Here is a 22,156-nt window from a genome sequence, read left to right as displayed (position 1 = left end):
CATCTTCAAGTAGAGAAATTACGAGATACATATTGCAATGCTTTCCACTAATTGTAAGGTTTCTATCGCGCTTGTCGCTAATTACTTATATCAGGCTTGTCAACTGGAGGAACTGCCATTCATTAGAGAGCAATGAAAAAGAAATTATTAACTCTATTTTTTTAATTCAATGATTCAATGTGTATTCTTAATTCTATGGTTTTTATCATGCACACACGTGCATGCTCAAGAATCAATTTCAGGTGGTTAAATAATTATTAACTTTGGTTTTTTAATTATGTGAATTGCAATTTTAGGTGGTTAAATAATTGTGCGTCTGTTGGCGCGTCTATATTGGCGTCTATTTGCGCCGATATATAGATGCAAAAATCACATCTATTTACATGCACTTATAGATGCAATGATAGACACGCCCGACTTTGCACGTCTAACATGCGCGTTTATGCCTCGTTTCTGTTGTAGTGCGTGGCATGGAATCCACCGTGAAATATGCCTCCTAGCATCACACATACAGTACCTGATCTGTGCACCAACTGCGATTGAGCTGAATCTTGAAGAAGCATCAAGATTAAAGAGACACAATAGGTGTGAGTACTTGCAAGGTGAGAGATCACAAAGCATCAACAATTCAAGTATGCATGAAACAATATGCATCCATTTGTCTAGATTTGGCATAGCATGGGTGCAAGCCTACACCAAGCCTTTGTCTTCTAATCCTTCGCATACTAGCCCACCTTGTCAATCCCATCACCCCTACTATTGGACTTACCTATTTCTTTGCCTCCTATTTTTCTACCTCTTGCTTTTGTGATACCCTAATCCCTTTATCCTAACCTTACACTAGACCTCTCCACCCAATCCCAAAGCTCATCTATCGTTCCAACTTACCATATTGGTTCATCTTCACAAACTCTAGTATCATTCTATCCTACTAAGGTGCCAACCATAAGGCCTCATGCTATGTGGTGGTGGCTAATTGGCAACTAATTGACATGTGCTAGATTGGTAGCATAAATCCTTGTGTAATTAAAAATAGGTCAAAGTGGAAGAAGATGCCAAAAAACAATCAAGCTTGTGGATTGGGAAAGCTATATCAACACAGGGCATATATCCATTGTTGTGGCAAGCAATGCCCCATTTAGGTCTTTGATGTATGCCATGTGTTAGGCCAACAATGGGATTGTTGGCCTACCATAGCCATTCTTACAGATAAGACACGAGGTGAGCGATCACGTAATATTGGCAACAATCAAACACCACCAAGGAGTGACTATAGTAGGTGTAGAAAATCACTTAGAAGAACTATTGTATCATTGTATAGCCATCATGATAATGAATCTCGAATATATCCATAGAAACTATATAAATCCTACAGTCATTTGTATAGAGAGAGCATATAGAGAGGGACATGTTGTTAGGCTATCAATATATCTCCACAACCTCAACATGAGGTTTCCATGGTTTGAAGGATAGTTACATTGAGCCCTAGTAAGCAGTTTAACTTATAGTTGCCAAAATAAAGTAGTGCTTGTTTCATTAAATTCATACCATGGAATTTGGTAAATTCCAATAATATCTATAAGTTCATAACACAAATATATTGTACTTAGATTTTAAGTTCGTGTCTAAGTGCCTTCCATTCATATCTACATCTAAAGACCAACAATTAACCTCAGCTCAAGCCTTGCTATCGAGGAATTCATGGCCAAAGGCACATCTATGTGCACGATTGGTTGGAATACATAACGATGCATAATTGGTTATGACCTAAGTTGATGACATGATTATATCTAGTTGTCCATGTATTCTTTTTTATTTTGGAAGATGCTAGTGTGAGAGCTTGCCTTGATCACTAGTGATGTGGTGGTAGTAGTAGTAGTAGCAACATATGCTCCCCTTCTCCCTCTTAACCTTTAGTCTTCTACTCTATGTATTCTTAAAAGAGTGTAGTATAGTCTTACTATGGTGAGGAACAACACATATATGTGTGAATCCATGGTTGATGTTAGAAGATGCGACTGTGAGAGCTTGACAACCATTTTGTAGGCTCAATTGATGATGACATAATAGTTGCATATGCTCTCCTTCTCGCTCTTACTCTTCTAGTCTTCTCCATTCTTTTGCTTTTGTTTTCATGCTCTTGTCCATTTCATGTTAGTAACTATGCTAATGGTAGCACTTGCTCTCCCCTTTGTGGTTGAATTGATGATGAAGCAGTAGTAGCTTCCTCCCTCTTACTATTCTAGCCATCCTCTTTCCTCCAAATCTTGTCATCACGCTCTCGGCCATGCTAGGCACCAATATCATGGCTTCTCTAGCCTTTCAAGGGATGATTGGAGGATCTTTGACTTCTGTGTGTGTGTGTGTGTGTGTCCCCCTTTCAATGTAGCAAACAATAGTTTGTTGAGGTCGGCTTACATTATATATCGACTTGCTACGAGCAATAGCCTGCAGACAAGCCACGTGTTAGTGACCCAACACTTTTTAGGGGCCATTTTATATGCTACTCTATATCATTATTATTATGTAACAAACCTTCATCAACATGCACACAAGTTGGTTGATAGAGCGCAGAGATCTCAAGCAGAGGGTGCTAGTTCGATTCCTGGTGGGGAGCTTGTTGCATTATCTCTTTTGGTCCAAAAGGGGGGTCTTCCATTTTCACCAGATGGAACCGACCGGCGCTCATACATCACTTTGCTTTTGCCAATGTGGAGGGACTCGATGTCGACAGTTTCAACCTCTCTTTGTGTTGGCAAGTACCCTTGAAGCAATCGTTCTAGCGATGAAGTAAGGTCCCACGTTTTCCCTCTCTTCCCTGAACAATATTGTCTTTGTGTAGGCTATAACACGGTAACTGACCCTTTCTGATAGCTTTCTGGGGTGAAGTAGAGCACTTAGATGGGATTAGTTTCAGGATCCATGTCCACTATCGCATACCGAATCTAGAGGAGGATGTTATGATATGATTGTGGATAAGTGAGTAGTGAGCGTATGGCTAGCTAAAGCGAGAATAGTATCAGCATGACTATGGTGGGGGAAATGTCTACTGGCTATCTTCCTTGCCTTTGTGACTCAAGCACCCCTTGGATGATGGCACTAAAGTGTATGTATAGAGGCAACTTGCCTCTTTCGATAGTAGCAAGGTACTCACAAGCTTGATTGAGTAAGGGCATGGTGACAAGGGATGGTAGGTGGGCTTACATCCTGTACTTCACTTGGCAAGCATGTAATTGGGGGTGAAGAATTGACGATGCAACACGATGAGGTCGAGACGAATTTAAAAAACAACAAGCTTGCACGTATTAAGTGGGAGAACACCATGTGAAGCTCACAAGGCCTAATATTGCATATGTAACAAGCACACCAAAGCTCGTAGGCCTAATATTGTGGATGTAACACGCATATCAAAGCTACCTATGCAAGCACGACCAAGCCAACTATTGTGATGAGACCATGGTGGATGTAAAGATGATTGATGATGTGCAACAACAATCAACATTGCAACACAATTTTTATTTTTTTTGGGGGGCGGGGGGCCAAGTAAGCAGAACAAATACTCGTTAGCATAGGAATGCACTAGTGACGAAACTAATTAAGGAGGGCCTTAAAGGAGTTCAAGAATCATTGTGAGAAATAATGCAATGTGGAAACGACGTCCCTTTTCTTGTTTTGTTTTGTTTGTATTTTTGGTCGAAATTTGAAATAAAAAAGAGGATTGTTTGCTTGCAGGTCGCGTGGTGTGTAGGCAATCTCAACATCGACGAACATTCTAGAAAAGAGAAAAAGAGAAAAAGCGAAAGCCCAGGCGCGTACGCCGTCTGGACTAACTGGACAACTAAGGTAATGAACGAACGACAGTTCCATTTCTTCTTCACTCGTCGTTGCCGCGTCTCGTTGAAAGAAGAAAGAAGAGGTCCACGTCTTCTGCGCTCTTCTCCTTCTCTGTTGCTATTATACGCAGCTGCATCGACATCAGCATTTCAACCGCACAGGATACGTTCACCAGTTAGGACGTCCACCTCAGCAGCTGCATCGACATCCGCATTTCAACCGTCAAAATCTTGAAGCGTAACGTCAGATCTCCTGCTACAGCGCTCACGACGATCCCAACAACGGCGAAGGGGATCATCATACAAATCTTCTTCATCAGACAGCCTAATACATAAATCTCACTAGACTCCTACCTGCCGGCTGAGCAGGGATCAGTGATCGATCACAGGATTATACATTCCCATAATCTGAACTAGGTTGTCATCTGCAATTTCGTACTGCAGCAGACGATAATTTATTACCTTTCAGTTAGACAGGGCAAAGATTATTCAATCCAAAAGTATAGTATCCACAGCTGCTTAAGCTCATGGCAGCAGATCTGCAAGTAGCACGTCGGCCCTTAATGGACGCTCGCCAGATGACATTAAGGAAGCACAAGCATAAACGAGATCAGCAGCAGCAACAATTACAGCACCGGCAGGCGTTCATAGTGCCGTCATCATCAGCCAGTGCAGCTGTACCATCTGATAATTGGGTTCATAAGACCAGTAATACGGAAGCAGCAGTAATACCAATCATAAACTCCTCCAAGTTCAAGCTGTCGAGGAATAGTACTATAGCTAGAGCAGTTCCTCCTCCTGTGAGCCCTCGATATTGTTCTAAACAGGTGGAGGCCATTCAAGCCAGCCCGCAGCTTAATGTTCTGTCGACTACTGTCCAATCATCAGTAGTTGATCACCATGCCCAAAAACTGAACTCTCCTAATACATGGACAAGGAGAACAACTACTACTGGTCAGCATAAATTATCTAATGGCCAGCCGCCGCTGCAGGTGTGCCGCTTCTGGCTCAGGGGATGCTGTAGCCGTGGCCCACAGTGCAACTTCTTGCACAGTCACCCAACATTAACGCCCAGTACTGCCACAAACAGCCGGCGCATCACCAACAGTTCTACTGGCCATCATCATCATTCGGGACCAGCATCATCATCATGTGCAGCTACACTACATCGACGTCCTGCTGCCCATACTACTCATCATCGTGGTCTCACAGCAGCAGGATTAGTCGAGGAAGAGCCATCAAGAAGATTAAACAGGGGCAATGATGACGATCCCATTATGGCAGAAGCTGCAGAAATCCCAGCAGACGATCAGTCAAACTGGGACCTTCATACAGCAGCAGCAGCTTCTGATGATCATCAGAGTACTGATCATCTGCAGGGTCATGCCGATCCTGACCATCAGCAGCTCCAATCAATCGTACACCCCGTTGCATTGTTGCAACATGAGCAGCACCAGCCATTGTGTGGGATTGCCCTCCCTGGCCCGGGCTTCAACTGTCTCTACACAGCGAGGTGTGATGGAACCCTCCACATTTGGGACTCTGCAACCGGTGCTCACATCGGTGCGGTCCCTCATCTTCAGGGTACAGCTCGCACCAGCAGGAGCAGCTGCTCCACGAATGCTGATCACCATTCTTCTTCTGGCACTGGACTAGCATTGCTCCGGCCCTTCTTCGCGTGTGAATGGATCTTTCTAGGAGTGCCTGGTGAGGTCCAGGCGTGGCATGTCTCGAGCTGTACCTCCACATACACTCATGTCTGTACCCAGGACGATGTTGACAGGAAAGTCACACTGTCTTTTAGGAGAGCCCCTCCGCTGCTTGCGATGATGATGATCAACATAATGATGCCGTCCACAGCTTGTGCGTCATGCCCCGGGGGCTCGTGCTGGCTGGGACACGGGACGGTACGATCGTCATTTGGAGATTTGACCCAGTACAACATCGTCATCGGCACAGGCCCGGCTTCTCCCATGGGCTCGCATCAGTGGACATGCGACACCTGTCTCTGCCCTCGAGAGTACTGCTGCTGACCAGTCCATCATTTTCTCTGCCTCTGCAGATGGAATGATCAGAGCATGGGACATGAGCAATATTGAGGGGGGTCAGTACCGATGCTTGTGCACACTTCAAGGCCACGGGCCCTGTCACTGGGCTTCTCAGCCTAGATTGTGACTACTTGTTCTCCTCCTCATTCGATGGCACCATCAAGCTTTGGAAATGGAGCAGCAGCACACCTCCTCCTATCCAGTGTACCACAGCTTCTCCGCACCTCGTGGATGTCAATGTGCATAAGAATGACCAAGGCCAAGGTGCAGATCATCAGCTGCTCATGTTGCAGTTGCAACACACAATCTGCCCCTCTCCTCGTGTGGTTGATCCATTGAAATCGCCGCCTGCAGCCTCAGCAGCTAGAGCAGCTGGTCATGAAGTACTGGCGCTAGATGGATTCATTGATGTGGATGACGTGCATGTGCTGGTATGTGCTTGCGGGGGAGCTGACAACACGGTGCACTTGTTCGAGCTTCCAAGTCTCAAAGAGAGGGCAGTGCTGCCATCCCGGTCGCCTGTCACAGCACTGGAGGTGGGACCTGGGGGCCTGCTATTCTGTGGAGACCAGCAAGGGGAAGTCAGGATCTGGAGATGGAAGAATTAGCGAGAATACCGGATCAAAATTACCTGCTTCCTCTCCTCCTGAGGTACTTATTACTACTCATGAAGTTGGAGTTGGACTCCATTGTCGTCGGCATTTGCAGTTCTAGTTCTCTTCCTTGATCACAAACGACATCATGAGCAGTTTTCATCATTCAGTTATCAGACATGATATTGATGTACAACTTTATTAATGTGCCCCCTCCCACGATTGGGGTGGGGCCGCAATATTCATTCATTCTTTCTTTGTTCTGTTCTCTCATGATCATCGTAATAATTAACCAGTATGATTCTTTCATTCTTTGTTCCGTCGTCTCGTGATCATTCATCATGAGATCAGTTCTGTACTACTTTAACTCGTAATTCATTGGGCGATATATGACACAACAAACTCTAGACCACTTACTATATAGAAAGCTCACACTATAACTAGGAAGAATAGCAACGAAACTAGGAAGAATGTAGAATTTTCTAGTTACAACTAGATAATTTCATCATCACGAAATCTCTTCTAACTAGTAAATCCCTTTTTCTAGATAGTATCTAGAAAGTTGAAGCCTTATTTAGTAACATTATCTAGTAAGTTATAAGTTATTGTATATCTAGTAACAATATCAACATAACTAGGAAATTTTTGTTTTCACTAGTCATAACTAGCAAGTACTATCATCTAACTAGGAAATTATGGATAGTCTTTCAAGTTAACGTAAACTCACGATTTTGCTAGGTAAAACTAGTAAATAAATATTAGTTTATTTGAAATTTACATTTGTATATTACTCACTTATGAGCTAAGCTTTCGATTCCACACTTATAGCTATACTCACTAGTTTGTGTAGCCTATGCTTAGTTTAGTCGACCGGGTTCAACCTCTCTTGTAGAGATTCAGACCTATGGTTTTTTACCCAACATGGAAGGTTTAAGATGTCTAGGAGAGAATAGCCCAACATGCTTTCCTCCCCTCCTTGCTTTTTATAGTACTCTATTTTAATATTGGCCTTGTTGAGCATGTTCTTAGCCCAAAAAACATGCCTTTCTTTTAGCTCTCTTAATTTTTCTCAAAAGATAAATTCAAAAAATTTTCAATATTAATTTGTTCTTCTTTTCCTCTTGTGTTTTCCTTTTATTATGATGCACTTTCAACGTTCCATTGAGAATTTGCAAGAGTTTCTACATTGTTTGAATTATTTCACCTACCTTTGAGATTGGTGAGAATTTGATATGCTCCCATTGATACTTTTCTATGGAATTGCTCGAATTCAAACCCTAATAAAATGAGAATATCCAATGAGGATTTCTTCGTTTTGGAGCACTAGTTCTTTGTAAAGGTTATATACTTCCACCCTTGTAAGGCTATTTTAGGTGTAGCCTTCTTGTTATTCAAGTCACCTCATTGTGAACCTTGAAGTAGCTTCCCATCTATCATATTGCAAGCTTCCACATAGAGCTAGCTACAATAGTTGGCAATCACTAGAATCCTTGGTACTTATATTTTTGTGTTAAGACATGAAGTTTATAAGTTTAATGCTAGTTTGAAAGGTTATATTATTTCATCATACAACTAACAATGTAGTTTGCTTTATTTTCTATAGCCACATGTTTTGGGCAATGCAATTTAGCTTTTTCTCAATATGGCTATGCGCTTTGCCTTGGTGGTTCTTTTTGTCCAAGTGCACTTCCATGACCAATATGGTCATGCACTTGGTAATGTGCTTTCCTTTTTAATATGACTATCTAATTTTCATGATGGGGTATATATGGCTGTGTGGTTTGCTTGCCATGCACTTTGAATGTTTGCTCTTGTTACTCATTTGGACAGTAGGGAATATGATGTTAGTGTGTGGAGTTTCTATTTAATCCATTAGTGCAATATGCTTTTTTTTCACTAATATAATCATGAGCTTTGCAATAAGATGGATGTCATCGCCATGATATATGCTTGGCCAATCTGGCCATGTACTTTGGTCAACATTGTAAGTGTTATTGTTGTTGAATGCAATGACTCTGTTGTTGGGGCCACACAATTTGTGTTATTCATGTGTACTAAACATCTTTCTTTTAATTTTCTTTTCTGTTATTGTGATTACCTTTCAACAATTGTGGTCTTGCTTTTGTGTCAAACAAGTGTGAAAAGCTTAGGTGTGAGTAAGTATTATACAAATGTAAATTTCTAATCAATGAATATTTATTTACTAGTTATACCTAGAAAAATCATGAGTTCCAAGTTAACTTGATAGAATATCTATAAATATTCCCTAGTTAGAGGATAGTACTTGCTAGTTATGACTAGTAAAAACTAAAATTTTCTAGTTAGGTTGATATTATTACTAGTTATACAATAACTTCCTAGATAATGTTGCTAGATAGGGCTTCAATTTTCTAGATACTATCTAGGAAAAGGATGTTACTAGTTAGAAGAGACTAGTGATGGCAAAATTAGCCAGTTATAACTAGAAAAATCTACATTCTTCCTAGTTCTGTTAGTAATCTTCCTAGTTATAATGTGAACTTTCTATATAGTAAGTGGTTTAGAGTCTCTTGTGTATCTAACCCCTTGCTATCCCTCCACAGCCACCTCACCAATGCTAATCGGTGCACGATGCTCTATTGAAAATGCATATACATCTGTCTTCTTGTTTCACTTGGCTAAGAAAATCTAGGCCATGTATGAGACATGACTAAATCACCTCTTCCTTTTGGGGTCCCCACTCACTCTTATTCACCTATATCACTCCCGTTCCAAGAGTTTATGCAAACCTCTAAGGAAGCTTGAGAAGCAAGCAATACGTTAGCTCACGAATGCTTCAGTCTCTACCATTCTACTGTCCAACAGTTCAATGAGAAACTATAGAAGCATTTGATTGGTGCCACAAACCCTATTCACTTCCTCTTGATTTATGCCACATTCATTCTCTCCATGATACACTACCACAGGCAAGAGAGAGCTCTCAAAGGAAGTGGGAAGAAAGCACGCGTGTGCACGTACACACCCCCCCTAGTTACTACCCACAAGAAGTAAACACATCAAGAAGGAAACATCCTAACTTGACCTCAAGTTATGGGGTTAGAGAGAGAGAGAGAGAGAGAGAGAGAGAGAGAGAGAGAGAGAGAGAGGTTAGCATATAAAAGAACTAATCTTTCATTAAGTATCTTAAACTTTATGCATAAGGGTTTGCATACAATTTTACCCCTTCCACTTTGGACATCCATTCCTTATTACAATGCTTGGGTCTTGGCCTAGGCCTTCACAATATTTTCAAGGATTGAAGATTTTGAAGATTTGGACATCCATTCCTTATTACAATGCTTGGTTGCTGGCCTAGCCCTTCACAATATTTTCAAGGATTTGAAGATTTTGCATAGTTGAGATTCTAGTGCTCGTGATTCATATTGAGGTGTTGCCACAAATTTTTTGTGGTAAAAATTGTTTCTTCATGTCCTCCTTAGTTGACAGCTCATGCTTAATCTTTCCCACTTGCACCTTTTACTTATACTTTACTTAGCTTCTTTTCTTTCATTTGGTACCATTCACCTATTCTTGCTTCTTTTTTCCTTGTCTTTTGTCTCCATGATTCATATGAGTGGTAACAATACCCCCTTACTAAAGGGTGCTAGTTTCTTCATACTTAGGGTTGGAAAGGAGGAGAATTCAAGAAATTTGGTTTCTCAATGACAACAATGTGAGTGGTAGATTAACAACTTATTTGGATAGATGTGCTCTCCCTAGGAAATCTGTCTGCCTTTTGTAAGTGAAGATACATATGAAGATGCAATTGGAAGATGGATATATACTCAAGTGAGCCATGGCTCCCTAGGACCTCCCACACTTGAGAACCTAATTCATGAAAATGTAAGGTATGATGAATGGAGCAAGGTAAGGATCTCCAGTTTTAATCCTCTCACTATTTTTGGAACACATGGCCTTAATTGATACACAATTTGGAATTTCCCTACATGTGTTGAGGGCTTGATAAGATTCGAAAAAAAATCCATAACCTTTCATAGCACATGATTAGGTACAATCGCCCCCCATGCATGGGTGAGTACTATTTCTCAATTGAATTAAGATTTTGTGCTCAAAATACATTGAAAGCGTCTTTTTGTGTTCTTACTTTTGTTAAAGATGCGGGATCTAGAGCATGGCAAAGGCGATAGCTATGGAGGATGGAAGATAAAGACACAACTCATGTTGACATGACAATGTAGACAACTGTTACACAAGTGAATTAGGTTTCAAGATTGAGACTTGAACTCATAAACACAATCTTGTGTATGGACAACAATGACACAGACACTTGACATAAGAGACAAGTACTATTGCATTATCATCATGTGAAAGTGATAGTTCAAGTACATCATTATATGGAGTTCTTTGGTAGTACTTAACATCCACTATGCATATGGGATTTTTTCTCTCTTCATAGAATGGATTGCATCTTCTTAGCCTAGCTATCCTATACAAAGGGACTAAAGTAGGTGTGATTGCAAATATCTCAACACCCCTCCTCAATCACAACCAAAAGTACAAAGTGTGTAAAGGCTTTAGTAAAACAACACCTCCAAAGTGTGGACACACCATAAACATGGAAAAATACCAGAGGTTGTTGCAGAAAAGGCTAAGTGTGGGTACTACAAACATGATGAACATCTAGAGGCTGTAGCAGGGGCCTTACAAAGTGTACAGAGGCTGTGGTACAAGGATAACTGGGGATTTTTACAAGTTTATGTTTGAGACATTAGGGCTAGGAAACAAAAAACTAAAAAAGTCTATCTGAATAGAAGGACTTATGAGGTTTGTCCTTCTCCTGGTGGTCTTCTTCTTCTTCTTCCTTTGCTCCATTTTCTTCTTCTTCTTGGACTGCAACTAAATAGGCCTTTTGGGACCTCTTTCTTGCGTGACAGAACTTCTCGGTGTGTCTGATCCTTTTTCAGAAGTCACAGAAGAGCTAATCCTTCTTGCCTTTGTACCTGTTGCCAACATATAATGCATGCTCATCTCTAGAGGTACTTGGTTCTTCCTTAGTTTTTAGCTTCTTTTCCTCTTCTAACAGCAATGCCTGGATATCAGCAAGTTTAGGATTTGGCATGTTGATTAAAGTTGTTGATACATTATTATATTCAGGAGGCAAACTCTTAAGTAGAACACCGATGCGAACATCTTCTTCCATTTTAATGTTGATTCTTGCAAGTTGGGTTAGAAGTCCTTCCATGTAATTTAGATGTGTGGCAAGTGATGTGCTGGACTTCATTTCAAGCCTGAAAAACTCAATCAGGAGACCATACTTTGATGATTTAGATTGTGCACCGAACAAGGTGTCAAGTCTCTTCCATGTATCCTGTGAGGTCTCACAATTATCCACATGGTGGATATAGCTGTCGTCTAGCTCCAGTTTGATAATGGCCTGGGCCTTATCATCGTTCTTTTGCCAAGTTATAGAAGGATCTGCATCACGAGGCATCTTTTCTTTTCCAATGATAATGGCCCAGAGGCCCTTCTTCATCAGGATGAGTTTGATGCGGGTCTGCCAGGTGTGAAACCCGACTCCTTTGAACTGAGCAGTTGGAGAGTCTTTGCCCATGTTAGACTTACGAGAACAATAGCAAATCAACTTCAAATTTTTGAGATTTATAAGTGGAAGAGCATATTACAATGTGTCAAGAGACACAAGTAATGACAGTGTGAAAACACACTATCCGAAGACTATGTCTGTGTTGATGTTGAGCTTGAATCTTCTTTGTTCGGGGTCTTTGATCCTTCTTCAATCTTTCAAGGTTCTTTCCCTCCTTGATTTGATACTGGGATAATAGATATGAGTAACAAATGCTTCAGTTGATTGAGAAGAAGCAAGAGCTTGAAGTAAAAGAAGAAGCTTGAATAAAAGTGGTTATGGTGGCTTGGTCTTCAATTCTTCCAAATGTTCAAGATCTCCCCTTCTTGATGGTTTGATGGGAAATTTGATCAGATTAGAGTGGCAAGGGCTTTGCTAAATCCATAGAAGTGAGAAATTCAAGTGAAATGAAAGCTTGAAGTACAAAAACTATGGCTTCCACAGTAGGGTTCTGAACCTGACTGGTTATTCTGATGTAGTAGCGCGCAGAAGCAAGCAATTGACGATCCCTCTAAGCGGAAGAAGGTTTAGATATGGCTCTTAAAAAGCCTTATGGTCGTAGGATTGTTCGCGGCCGATGCTGATCACACAGAGCGTACGAACAGTAAGTGCGCAGTTCTGAACAACAAACAAGAAAACACGCAATGCCGGGGCAGGGAGCGTGTAATGTCCATCTGTAACATGATGTAGTGATGCGCCCTGAGCAAAGAAAGAAACCCCTAGATGGAAACATTGGCTATCTCCACTTGGATGAGGAGATCAAGAAACTCCAAGTGAGCTGGGTCTTGTTGGTTATGGAGGAAACCCAAAGCACAAATTAAGAAGATTGACAATGCTGAGCTCCACGGTGTGCAATCCTTAGGTGTGAGGTGCCAAGGAGGAGCTCTAGAAGTAGAGAAACATTTTCCCAGAAGGAATTGCAGTGAGATATGACTTGTGGAGAGAGATCCAAGAGCTTGAAGCAGACAGGGTACATGCTGGCTATGGCTGCCAAGGAAGGTCAAGTAGAGATGGAGGTGAGAAATGGAACCATGAGCTGGACTTGAGTTGACCTGAGGTTAAGATGAGTTGAGAGAGAGTAGAGGAGAACTAAGCCATGCTCAGCTGCGCTCTGATACCATCTTAAAGATGCAGGATCTAGAGCATGGCAAAGGCAGTGGCTATGGAGGATGGAAGATAAAGACACAACTCATGTTGACATGACAATGTAGACAACTGTTACACAAGTGAATTAGGTTTCAAGATTGAGACTTGAACTCATAAACACAATCTTGTGTATGGACAACAATGACACAGACACTTGACATAAGAGACAATTAATATTGCATTATCATCATGTGAAAGTGATAGTTCAAGTACATCATTATATAGAGTTCTTTGGTAGTACTTAACATCCACTGTGCATATGGGATTTTGTCTCCCTTCATAGAATGGATTGCATCTTCCTAGCCTAGCTGTCCTATAAAAAGGGACTAAAGTAGGTGTGATTGCAAATATCTCAACAACTTTTCCTTTTCTTATACGACTTGATTTTGGGAAAATAAATCTAACACACCCTATTTTAAATAGCTTTATATCCAAAAATAATATTTCAACCCTTCTAATAAATGCATCCAAAATATACCTATTGCACATCTGTGCATGCAAAGTCCTTGTGCCATGAACAAGAGTAGTGCTATCCCTATTTTAGTATGTTTATAGTAATGAAATATTTTTGTTTAGCCCACCAATACCTTTGTATACATAAGAGATATAGCTCACTTTTGTCACAAAAGATCCCCTAGTGTATCCCTCTTCTCTCCTTTCTCAATATCCTCCTTCTCTCCCTCTTCTTCCACACAAAGCAAGTGGCCCTAGATCAACTAGATTGCACCTATTTTCTCCTGTATCAACATACTCTTGTTCTTCACATTTAAATCAGCCCCCATCAAGCCTTTTCAAAAGTACTATAAATATCGTCTCAAGTCTCTTACTCGCACTCACAAGTAAACTTGACTTACCTCAAGTTCTAGCATGACTTCATACTTAGCCCTCTTCATCACAAGCTCAATAGTTATTATTAACACACACAAATTACTTCTTGAAGTAGTTAAAGTTTTCATAAAGCCTTGTGCACTTTACCTTGCATGCATATCACTTTTAAGCTCTTTGAAAAGTAATTCTTCTTATGATTTCAACTCTTTGACATCTTGTCGTACAATAATGGCCATTTTGGAGAAAATGTTGCTAAGGGAGACTCTGGCTATTAAGAGTATTTCAATCCATGCAACTTATTACTACAAATAGTATGGGGGGCCTAATTTAGAGTAAGTTTTTGATAATCTCTCAGTTCATGATATAACTTTTGTGGATATGAATTATTTGCAAGGTGACAACAAGTCACAACACTATCTTCTTGGAATCATAATATGGTAGGCTATATTTAACAACATTAGTAGCAACATCTAGTTCAAGAGGATTGACTAGTGAATAAGGGGTGAGGAGTATTTTGGGGGGTCTTGAATATCTTGGGGTTAGTCTATAAATTCAATCCCTAGGCACACACAATCATGCCATAAAATTTTAAAGTGTGTCGTTTAGCAACAAACAAAGCAAAATAAAGAGAACTCAAAGGACTATACATAAAAAATTATCAACTTTAGAATACATAAAAATTTATCAAGGTTGGGTTCAGGAGTAGCAAGTGATGTTTTTTCTTGAATAGAGAGTGTGAAGATAAAGTGAAGCTACAATGAAAAAATATTGGAGGGGAGCCTTGACGACCATGAATTACAAGGTGGGATTCTCTATTCATATAGCAAGAGCCTACTATGTCTTCCGTGAAGTGTGGGAGAAGGATGGAAAAAGGGATGGCTAAGAAAGAAAAAATAATTGAAGCATTAGAAGGAGAGTGTCCAAGACTGAAAAAGGTTCAAAACATAGCTATCTTAAGGGAAGAACAAAAAGCTATGGGCTAGCGAGTCGTGATTGTAAAAATAGGCTATTTATAAGTTGAAACCAATCCAGAGAGCCTAGAAACATGCCATGTTTATTAAAATGGAGGTGTAAAGGTCTCTGTAATAGAATAGAACCATGTGGTAGAAAAACAACCAGGCAACACACAATAGGTGCACATTTTTGGAAATCTTGGCTGGAATAGTAAAGGTCTTATTTCTGCTATCTAATATATGAGTTTACACTACAAATTGTTGTGTTTGTTGTCATCGTCATAAGCATATATATATGGTTTGTTGATTTGGCATCTTCTTCCATTAGCTTTTTGAGACATGGTTTCTAGCACTGGTAGTTTGTTTTTAGCATTGTCAATCTGGCTTTTAGTTGGGTGATCATCTTTTGACATTTAATTCAAGATCTATAAGCTCTTCTGCTTGTTCTGAGGAAAGTTTCGATACCAAAGAAGAGAGTATTTGTGGATAGATTTGGGAATTTATTTAGCTACTATTGTAGATTATGGAAAGGAGAGATTTGAAGAGTCTAAGGCCCACTCTAAATAGGGCTAAAACAAGGTTTATTGTTGTGATAAATTTCATAATACTTCTCTTGTGTACAAGGCTCAAATTGACAATCATCCTCTCCTAGATAGATGCTTTGTACATGCCTCGGGTAAGTTACTCATGAATATATGTGTGCATCACGTGGGTTCAAATTAAGGTATTTTTTAAATACCATTTTTATACATTTTTTACATATAGAATGGTGTAATATAAAGGGGTTATTTACAGATTGAATAGAAAAGGGTTATGTTTTATTCAAGAATTTTTCATAAATAAAGATATTTATAAATAGGCCTTGAACGCATGTGATGTAGAGGATATAAATATAGTAACTTCCCCGAGGTACATGCAAAGACGAGTCTTTGGTTGAATTTTGGGCATCATAAGCTTCAAGATTTACTAGTGTAAATCAATCACAGTAGTAATAGGGTTGAAGTCAATGTTTGAAGAAACTAGTAATAGGGATGAAGTCAATCACAGTAGTAATAGGGCTGAAGTCAATGTTTGAAGCAACTAGTTGATTTTACGTGTTACTTATATACACTATCATTGGAATCACTCTTGATTGATATTATTTGATATAAGCTAAGTTAATTCTAGATTACATATTTCTTTATGAAGTCCATTCTCAGAATTGGATCTCATATATAGCAAATGTTATGATGCAAACACAATATTATCTGAGCCATCTACTTAGATTGGGCTATTTTCCTAGTAGATAGAGTTTGAGATATTGTCCCAAATACATGCATATAAGGGTTTTTCTCTATGTACTAGGATCTAATTCAAGGAAATTTTTAGGTTTTTGAAAGCCAAGTGAAATTGCTTGATGGTTGTAATATTTCAAACTATCTAAAGTTGTATGTTGAAAAGATAGCATGTTTTTTTTGTTGCAAAGAGTACTTGGAGTAGGTATTGTTGGATGGACTATCTAAAGTTATATGTTGAAAAGATGGCTTTTTATTGGGTTGAAGAGATTACTTAGAGTAGGTATTTTATACATCTCACAATGCATGAATTGAAAATGTGCATCATTGAGTTGTATATAAAAGACACAAACTAGACTAAATTCGAGAAAGTAGTAGGAGAAGAATTTTTTATTGAGGATGCAAGCACGGTTACAAAAAGAACTTCCATGGAAGCAAATATGAGTAGTGGGATAGCTTTGAGCAACACAAGCTCTAGCTGAGACTCAAATGATAGAGTTGTTTTTTGCAAGTTGCAGATCCTACCTTGCAAGTGAGCTTAGAAGATCTCTTGGAAGGCAAGATGATAGAATAAGGGGCTAAAAACCAATTGGTAGAATGTAATAGATGTTGTTTTCATTCTTATTAAGAGACAATAAAAAAGGTCTAGATTACATGTTGGAGTTATGCCTACAAGCTCTAGTAAGGCAACAAAGCTTGTAGTGAAACAGCTTGTACATACGGCTATACCTCTTGTAAAGGATGATGTTAATTGCAACTCAAGGTTACAAAGCTTCATGAATAGGGGTGGGCTATAGCCCCTAAGGCTCTAACTAGAGAGGAATTTGTTCATCGTTGCATTTGGTGCAACAGTCCTATGCATCAACAATGAGAGTGTGGTTTGTATCTTGTTGCATCAAAAAGAAATTTGATTTTTGGAAATAGGAAAATTTTCATTCAAGGGAATACATGTCTTCCACCTGACCCAAATTTTGAGAAAGGTGGGATGTAGAAAACACTTGAGAATAGGGTTGCTCCTAGGAATGCATATGCGGCTATGGAAGCTACCACTTTTGGGTTGCAAATCAAAAAGGCTCCTAGAAGTTGTATTTCTAGTTGTAAATTAGAGATTTGGGCATACAATGCACACAGCTAAAAAGGGTAAAGTATCTAGGGTTGATTAACTGATACAAAAAAAAGCATTCATGAAATGATAGGATGAGACTCACTAGTAGATTATTTTTTAGTATATGCTTATGTAGTCAAGATACAAAACAAAGATGTGATTCTAAAAGAGAAAAGAAAATGGGATGAGAATAATGTGGGTACTTCTAAGAGAGTGACTCGAGGAAATTCAGATCAACCTCAGGTTCTTGCTATGCCTACTTTGGAGCATGCGATCAAAGAGGCATCTCAAGAGAAAAAGTAGGATGGAAAGAAAAAAAACAACTAAGGTACAAACTATAGTCGGGTATACAACCAATTGAAGAAAGTGCTTGAAGAGCACATCTTAAATAGCACAATTGAGTTTACTCTTGGGGAAGTGCTTGGTATTGCAAAAATATAATTTCATGATGAAATTATCCATAACATGAAGAGAGGAAAATATAAATTCTTGGTGAAGCAGCAAATGATATGGTGCACAAGGTAGAAGAGAGTGGTTTGAGGGTATACAAGAAGATTATGAGGATGATACACATGTTGTCTTGGAATTTTTTGGTGCTAAAAAAGTGATGTGATGATGGTGTTCAACTAATGTAATGGTTGAAAATGTAGTAAAGTTATCGCAACATACAACTTAGGGAAGTGAGACAAGTGCATTATATTGATGATGATACATTATGATGGATTCCTGGAGGTCATTACACTCGTAATCATTAGGCTCAAGCAACAACATAAACAATTATGAAGATTGGGGAACTTGAGATTCCAAGCATTTTGCTTATTGACCATGGCTCAAAGATTAATGTGATAGTTAGAAGTTTGTATGAAAATAGTGCATGGCTGGTTGACTGTGATCACAGATGGAAGATGTAAGTGACAAATAACTCTTCAGGGAATCTTTATGTAGGTTGTCCAAATGTGAGGGTAACTATTGGTGATGTACAACAAGATCAACATTCTTTTGTACAAGAAAATTCTTCTTATATGATTATTTTGGGATAGCCATATATCATTATTGATTGTATATAAACAAAAGTGTTAGTGGATGATGGATTAGCTTATGCTTACATTCAAAAGAAATATTTAAAAATAGTTGTCTAAATATTGATTGTATGTGTGAATCATACTAAGAAAAAGAACGAGAAGAATGAAGGAAATAAATCAAGAGCACCCAACCACAGGAACATTATCATGCTTTTGACATTCCATTGGGGGAAGGAAAAAGGGATTATGACCTAGAAAGAGATATGATGGAAAAGAAGGCCGACATATCTTCTACTCAGTTAATGGAGTTGTGCCCTAGGATGAGAGAACAATGGAAGAAATTAGTGAATCCAAAGTCAAAGGAAAGAAAGAGAGGAACATTGAGAGTTTTCAATGTAGAGGAGTTACCTCATATTTGCCCTATTGTTGATGCCTGGTATAGGAATCAAAACATAGGAGAGGCATATATTGATGGAGGAGCACTATTGTGATTATTCATGCTTGTGTAGAGCATTTTGGACTTTGAATTATCGAGGGACCAAAGTTTTGAATCAAGCTTTCTAATCATGCTAAAGTGAGGTGTCTAGGCATAATTCAGAATTTGAAGGTCCATGTTTATGGTGTGTCTATGAAGATCAATTGTCATGTTATGCCAATAGGGTTGGGGGATTTTCCACTTATCCTTGGTAGACCATGGCTTAGAAAGGCAGGTGGAATACAAGATTGGAAAAAATGAATCATAACAATTTATGACCGTAGAGGAATAGCAAAAAAATTTGATATGGCTTCAAGAAAAGAACTAGTGAATGAGGATGATATTGAAGAAGAGGAGGAGAGTGATAGTTTTGAGAAAGATCATAGTGAGGATGAAAGTTTAGGAAGACTTGATATTGATCGAGAAGTGTCATCCATTACAGTAGAGTTAGCAGATCTTGAGAGAGATGGAGAGAGATAAGAGAGTTGAGAATTTCTTGATGATAGATTTGATTGTTTGAGAAATTAAGAGAAAAATGAGGAGGATTTTTTGAGTTTTTTAGAAGATCATGAGGGGGAAGGCTCAAAAATTGAAATATTTAATGATGAAGTTGAGGATTTTCATTTGTTGCCGAAAGGGATTGATGTGGTGTGATAGTGAGCTTCTAGATGTAGGGGTTGATGGAGAGAGTATTGAGATTATGGATTCTAACTCAATTTATTATGATGTTTTTGTCTATGACGACTCAAGTGAATTTTGTGAAATGGTTGATGATGGTTTGAGTCGCCCTAGGGAGGCTTATGTTTGTGAAGTTGATGATTTTATTTTAAGTAGACCTAACCTCATACTTCTTGACATTTGTGTGGATGATTGGGCAACAATGAAGAATACAAAACTTTGTTTGAAAGTCTTGCAGTTTCTTTAAGTTCATCTAGTGTTCTTGATAATGATTGTGATGATTCTAATTGGGGTTTTGAGGATCTTGAGAGTGACACATATGAAAATATAAAAGAAATTTTGAGAAAGCTTTGCAAAGAATTGAAATATTGAGAAAAGAGAGATATAAAACTAGGAAAAAGAAGATGAAAGGTAATTGTGAGGAGGAAGTTGGACTGGAGAGTTGAGTATTGGGATGAGGTCTATAGCCCTAATTTGTTGCCTCCTATTGAAACTTCTTGTGAGATTTCTCCTGAGATTGTAAGTGAGGATGTTATGGAAGGGATTAAACATTTTTTATGTAGTGTTGATGAGTTGGATTCTTGTCTTGTTGAAGAGATGAGTGATTTCAATGGTTGTTTTTGAGAGACCCTTTATCTTGATGAAATTGGTTTCCTTAGTGTTGAGAGTCGAGGGGACTCAATTTGATGTGAGTAATACTATGATTGGGTTTCTTCTAGTAATGGGAGACCCTATTCTAGCATTTTCTAATGACTTTTTTGATTGTTTGAATGTTTGTGTGGATGGAATTAAATTTGGCAACAAACTAAGGTTTGAAACCTTATTCAAAAACTTTAGAGTTGTCATGCTTTCTCTTAAGGGGAATGGGGGGATATGTGGATTATTGTAGATAATGTTGTTTTCATTGACAATGAGGGTTTTCTTGAGGAATTTGGATTGGAAAACTTTGCTAATTTTGAAGAGAATTTTAGGGATGGTTTTTGTGTGTTCGCCACTAAGGAGTTGCTTGAGAGAGATGTGACATTGATTTTCCTGAATTTTGAGTTTAAGGAGTTTAGGGACAGATCGTTAAACTTGATTTTGATTGGCTTGTAAATGTTTCATCATTTTATGAAAGCAACTACTATGCTGAAATGCTTGCATACTAAGGGGAGGGCTAAATATGTCAAGTGCTTTTGTGTAACTTGAAAGCTCTTAGAAAAACATTAGATAGGTAAGAGTTTTTGTAGCTTAGTTGTTTGTGTGACTAATTGTTTCATTATTTTGTAGCTACATTTTTTGTGTTTTTTTAGATCGAGAATTGTTTTTGTCATTATTTTGGATTTGTTGAGCTTGAAAACTTGATGGCCTTAGTCGATATTAGTGTTTTTCTGGACAAATTGGAGTAGGACTTTGATTGTAGTTGCTGGATATCCTAAAACAAGTATATTTTCTTACTGATATCTTTGCACATCATAGAGATTTTGGGTTCACAAGAACTTCACATTGCACTCCTCGAATACATTGTACTCCGGGATGGTCTCCTGATTCTATCAACTACTTACATGCCATGGGTTGGGTTGATACACTTATTGTACCATCATTGAGCACTAGCATGGCATGAGGCCCATTGCAACTATATGCAGTAAATCTTAGATGCGCACGCACTTGAGAGATCATCTTTCATCGTGCATGCATAGTTTTTTTACATGCTCAAGAGTAGAGATATTCATCACCAAGTTAGGAACCCCATGATTAGTAGAAAAGGTGGTTGGATGAGTTTGAGGGTCATGAAGGACCATTGTTTCTTGTATGATTGTGAGATTTTGGGAGGGTGGAGTGGAGTGCAAGATTTCTTTGTTTCAATGAGAGCTGAGGGCCAGGTTAAGGATTAAAAATAATCAAGGAATTGTGTTTGCATTTTGCATGATGCATGGGTACTTATAGATCATGCAAGGCAAAATTCTTTTCAATGCATCCATATCTTTGTGTATAGCATTCCTTGTATGATTGCATGGCATGCACTCAAATTTTACACTCTTTCTCAAATCATGAGTGATTGAGCACAAAGTACATTTTCAAAGCATGTCCTCAGTTAGGACACATTGCATGGTATCAAAGCAAGTACATATGAAAGATCAAGATAGAAAGAAGACTTGAAGGGTTTCTTTTCTTGGTAGCTATATACATCTAGCTTTTATTCATGTGGTATTATGATGTTGGCTATTAATATCACTTTTGGAGAATACATGTGCTATGGAGGAATGGATGATCAATGAGTCTTAATAAGAGATATCTGGTTTTTTTCGACAAGAAGATTACTAATGGGTTTGAAGTTAGTTGTGCTAACTGGAAGGAGATGCTATCAAGCCCCACTCAAATACCAAAAGTTTTTCTTTCAAAGGACTCCGAATGGAATGGAGTTATAATCTACTTTGGTGTTGGAATTTGTAGAGGATTTTCTGCTATCACTTCACTAGTTAGAGTCAAATGGGAAAGCTAAAATGAAGTTTAATAAACAATGGGCTTAGAGCTATGGAGATCATGAAAAAGAAACAAGTCCACATCTAGATGAAGGGGCTTGCAATCTATCATTATTTCA

At 38.8% G+C, this 22,156-nt stretch overlaps 1 pseudogene; it reads left to right on the top strand.

Moving 5' to 3' along the window:
- Positions 1 to 4,225: 4,225 nt before the first annotated feature.
- Positions 4,226 to 6,526, top strand: LOC148041222 (uncharacterized; annotated as a pseudogene).
- The last annotated feature ends 15,630 nt before the right edge of the window (positions 6,527 to 22,156 follow it).

The sequence above is a fragment of the Lygodium microphyllum genome, chromosome 1 (assembly GCF_053477565.2).
Source record: "Lygodium microphyllum isolate KBCC chromosome 1, Lygodium_microphyllum_v1.1.10, whole genome shotgun sequence".
NCBI classification, from domain to species: Eukaryota; Viridiplantae; Streptophyta; class Polypodiopsida; order Schizaeales; family Lygodiaceae; genus Lygodium; species Lygodium microphyllum.
The sequence above is the reverse complement of the archived record's forward strand: the minus strand, read 5'-3'. Positions and strand labels throughout refer to the sequence as shown.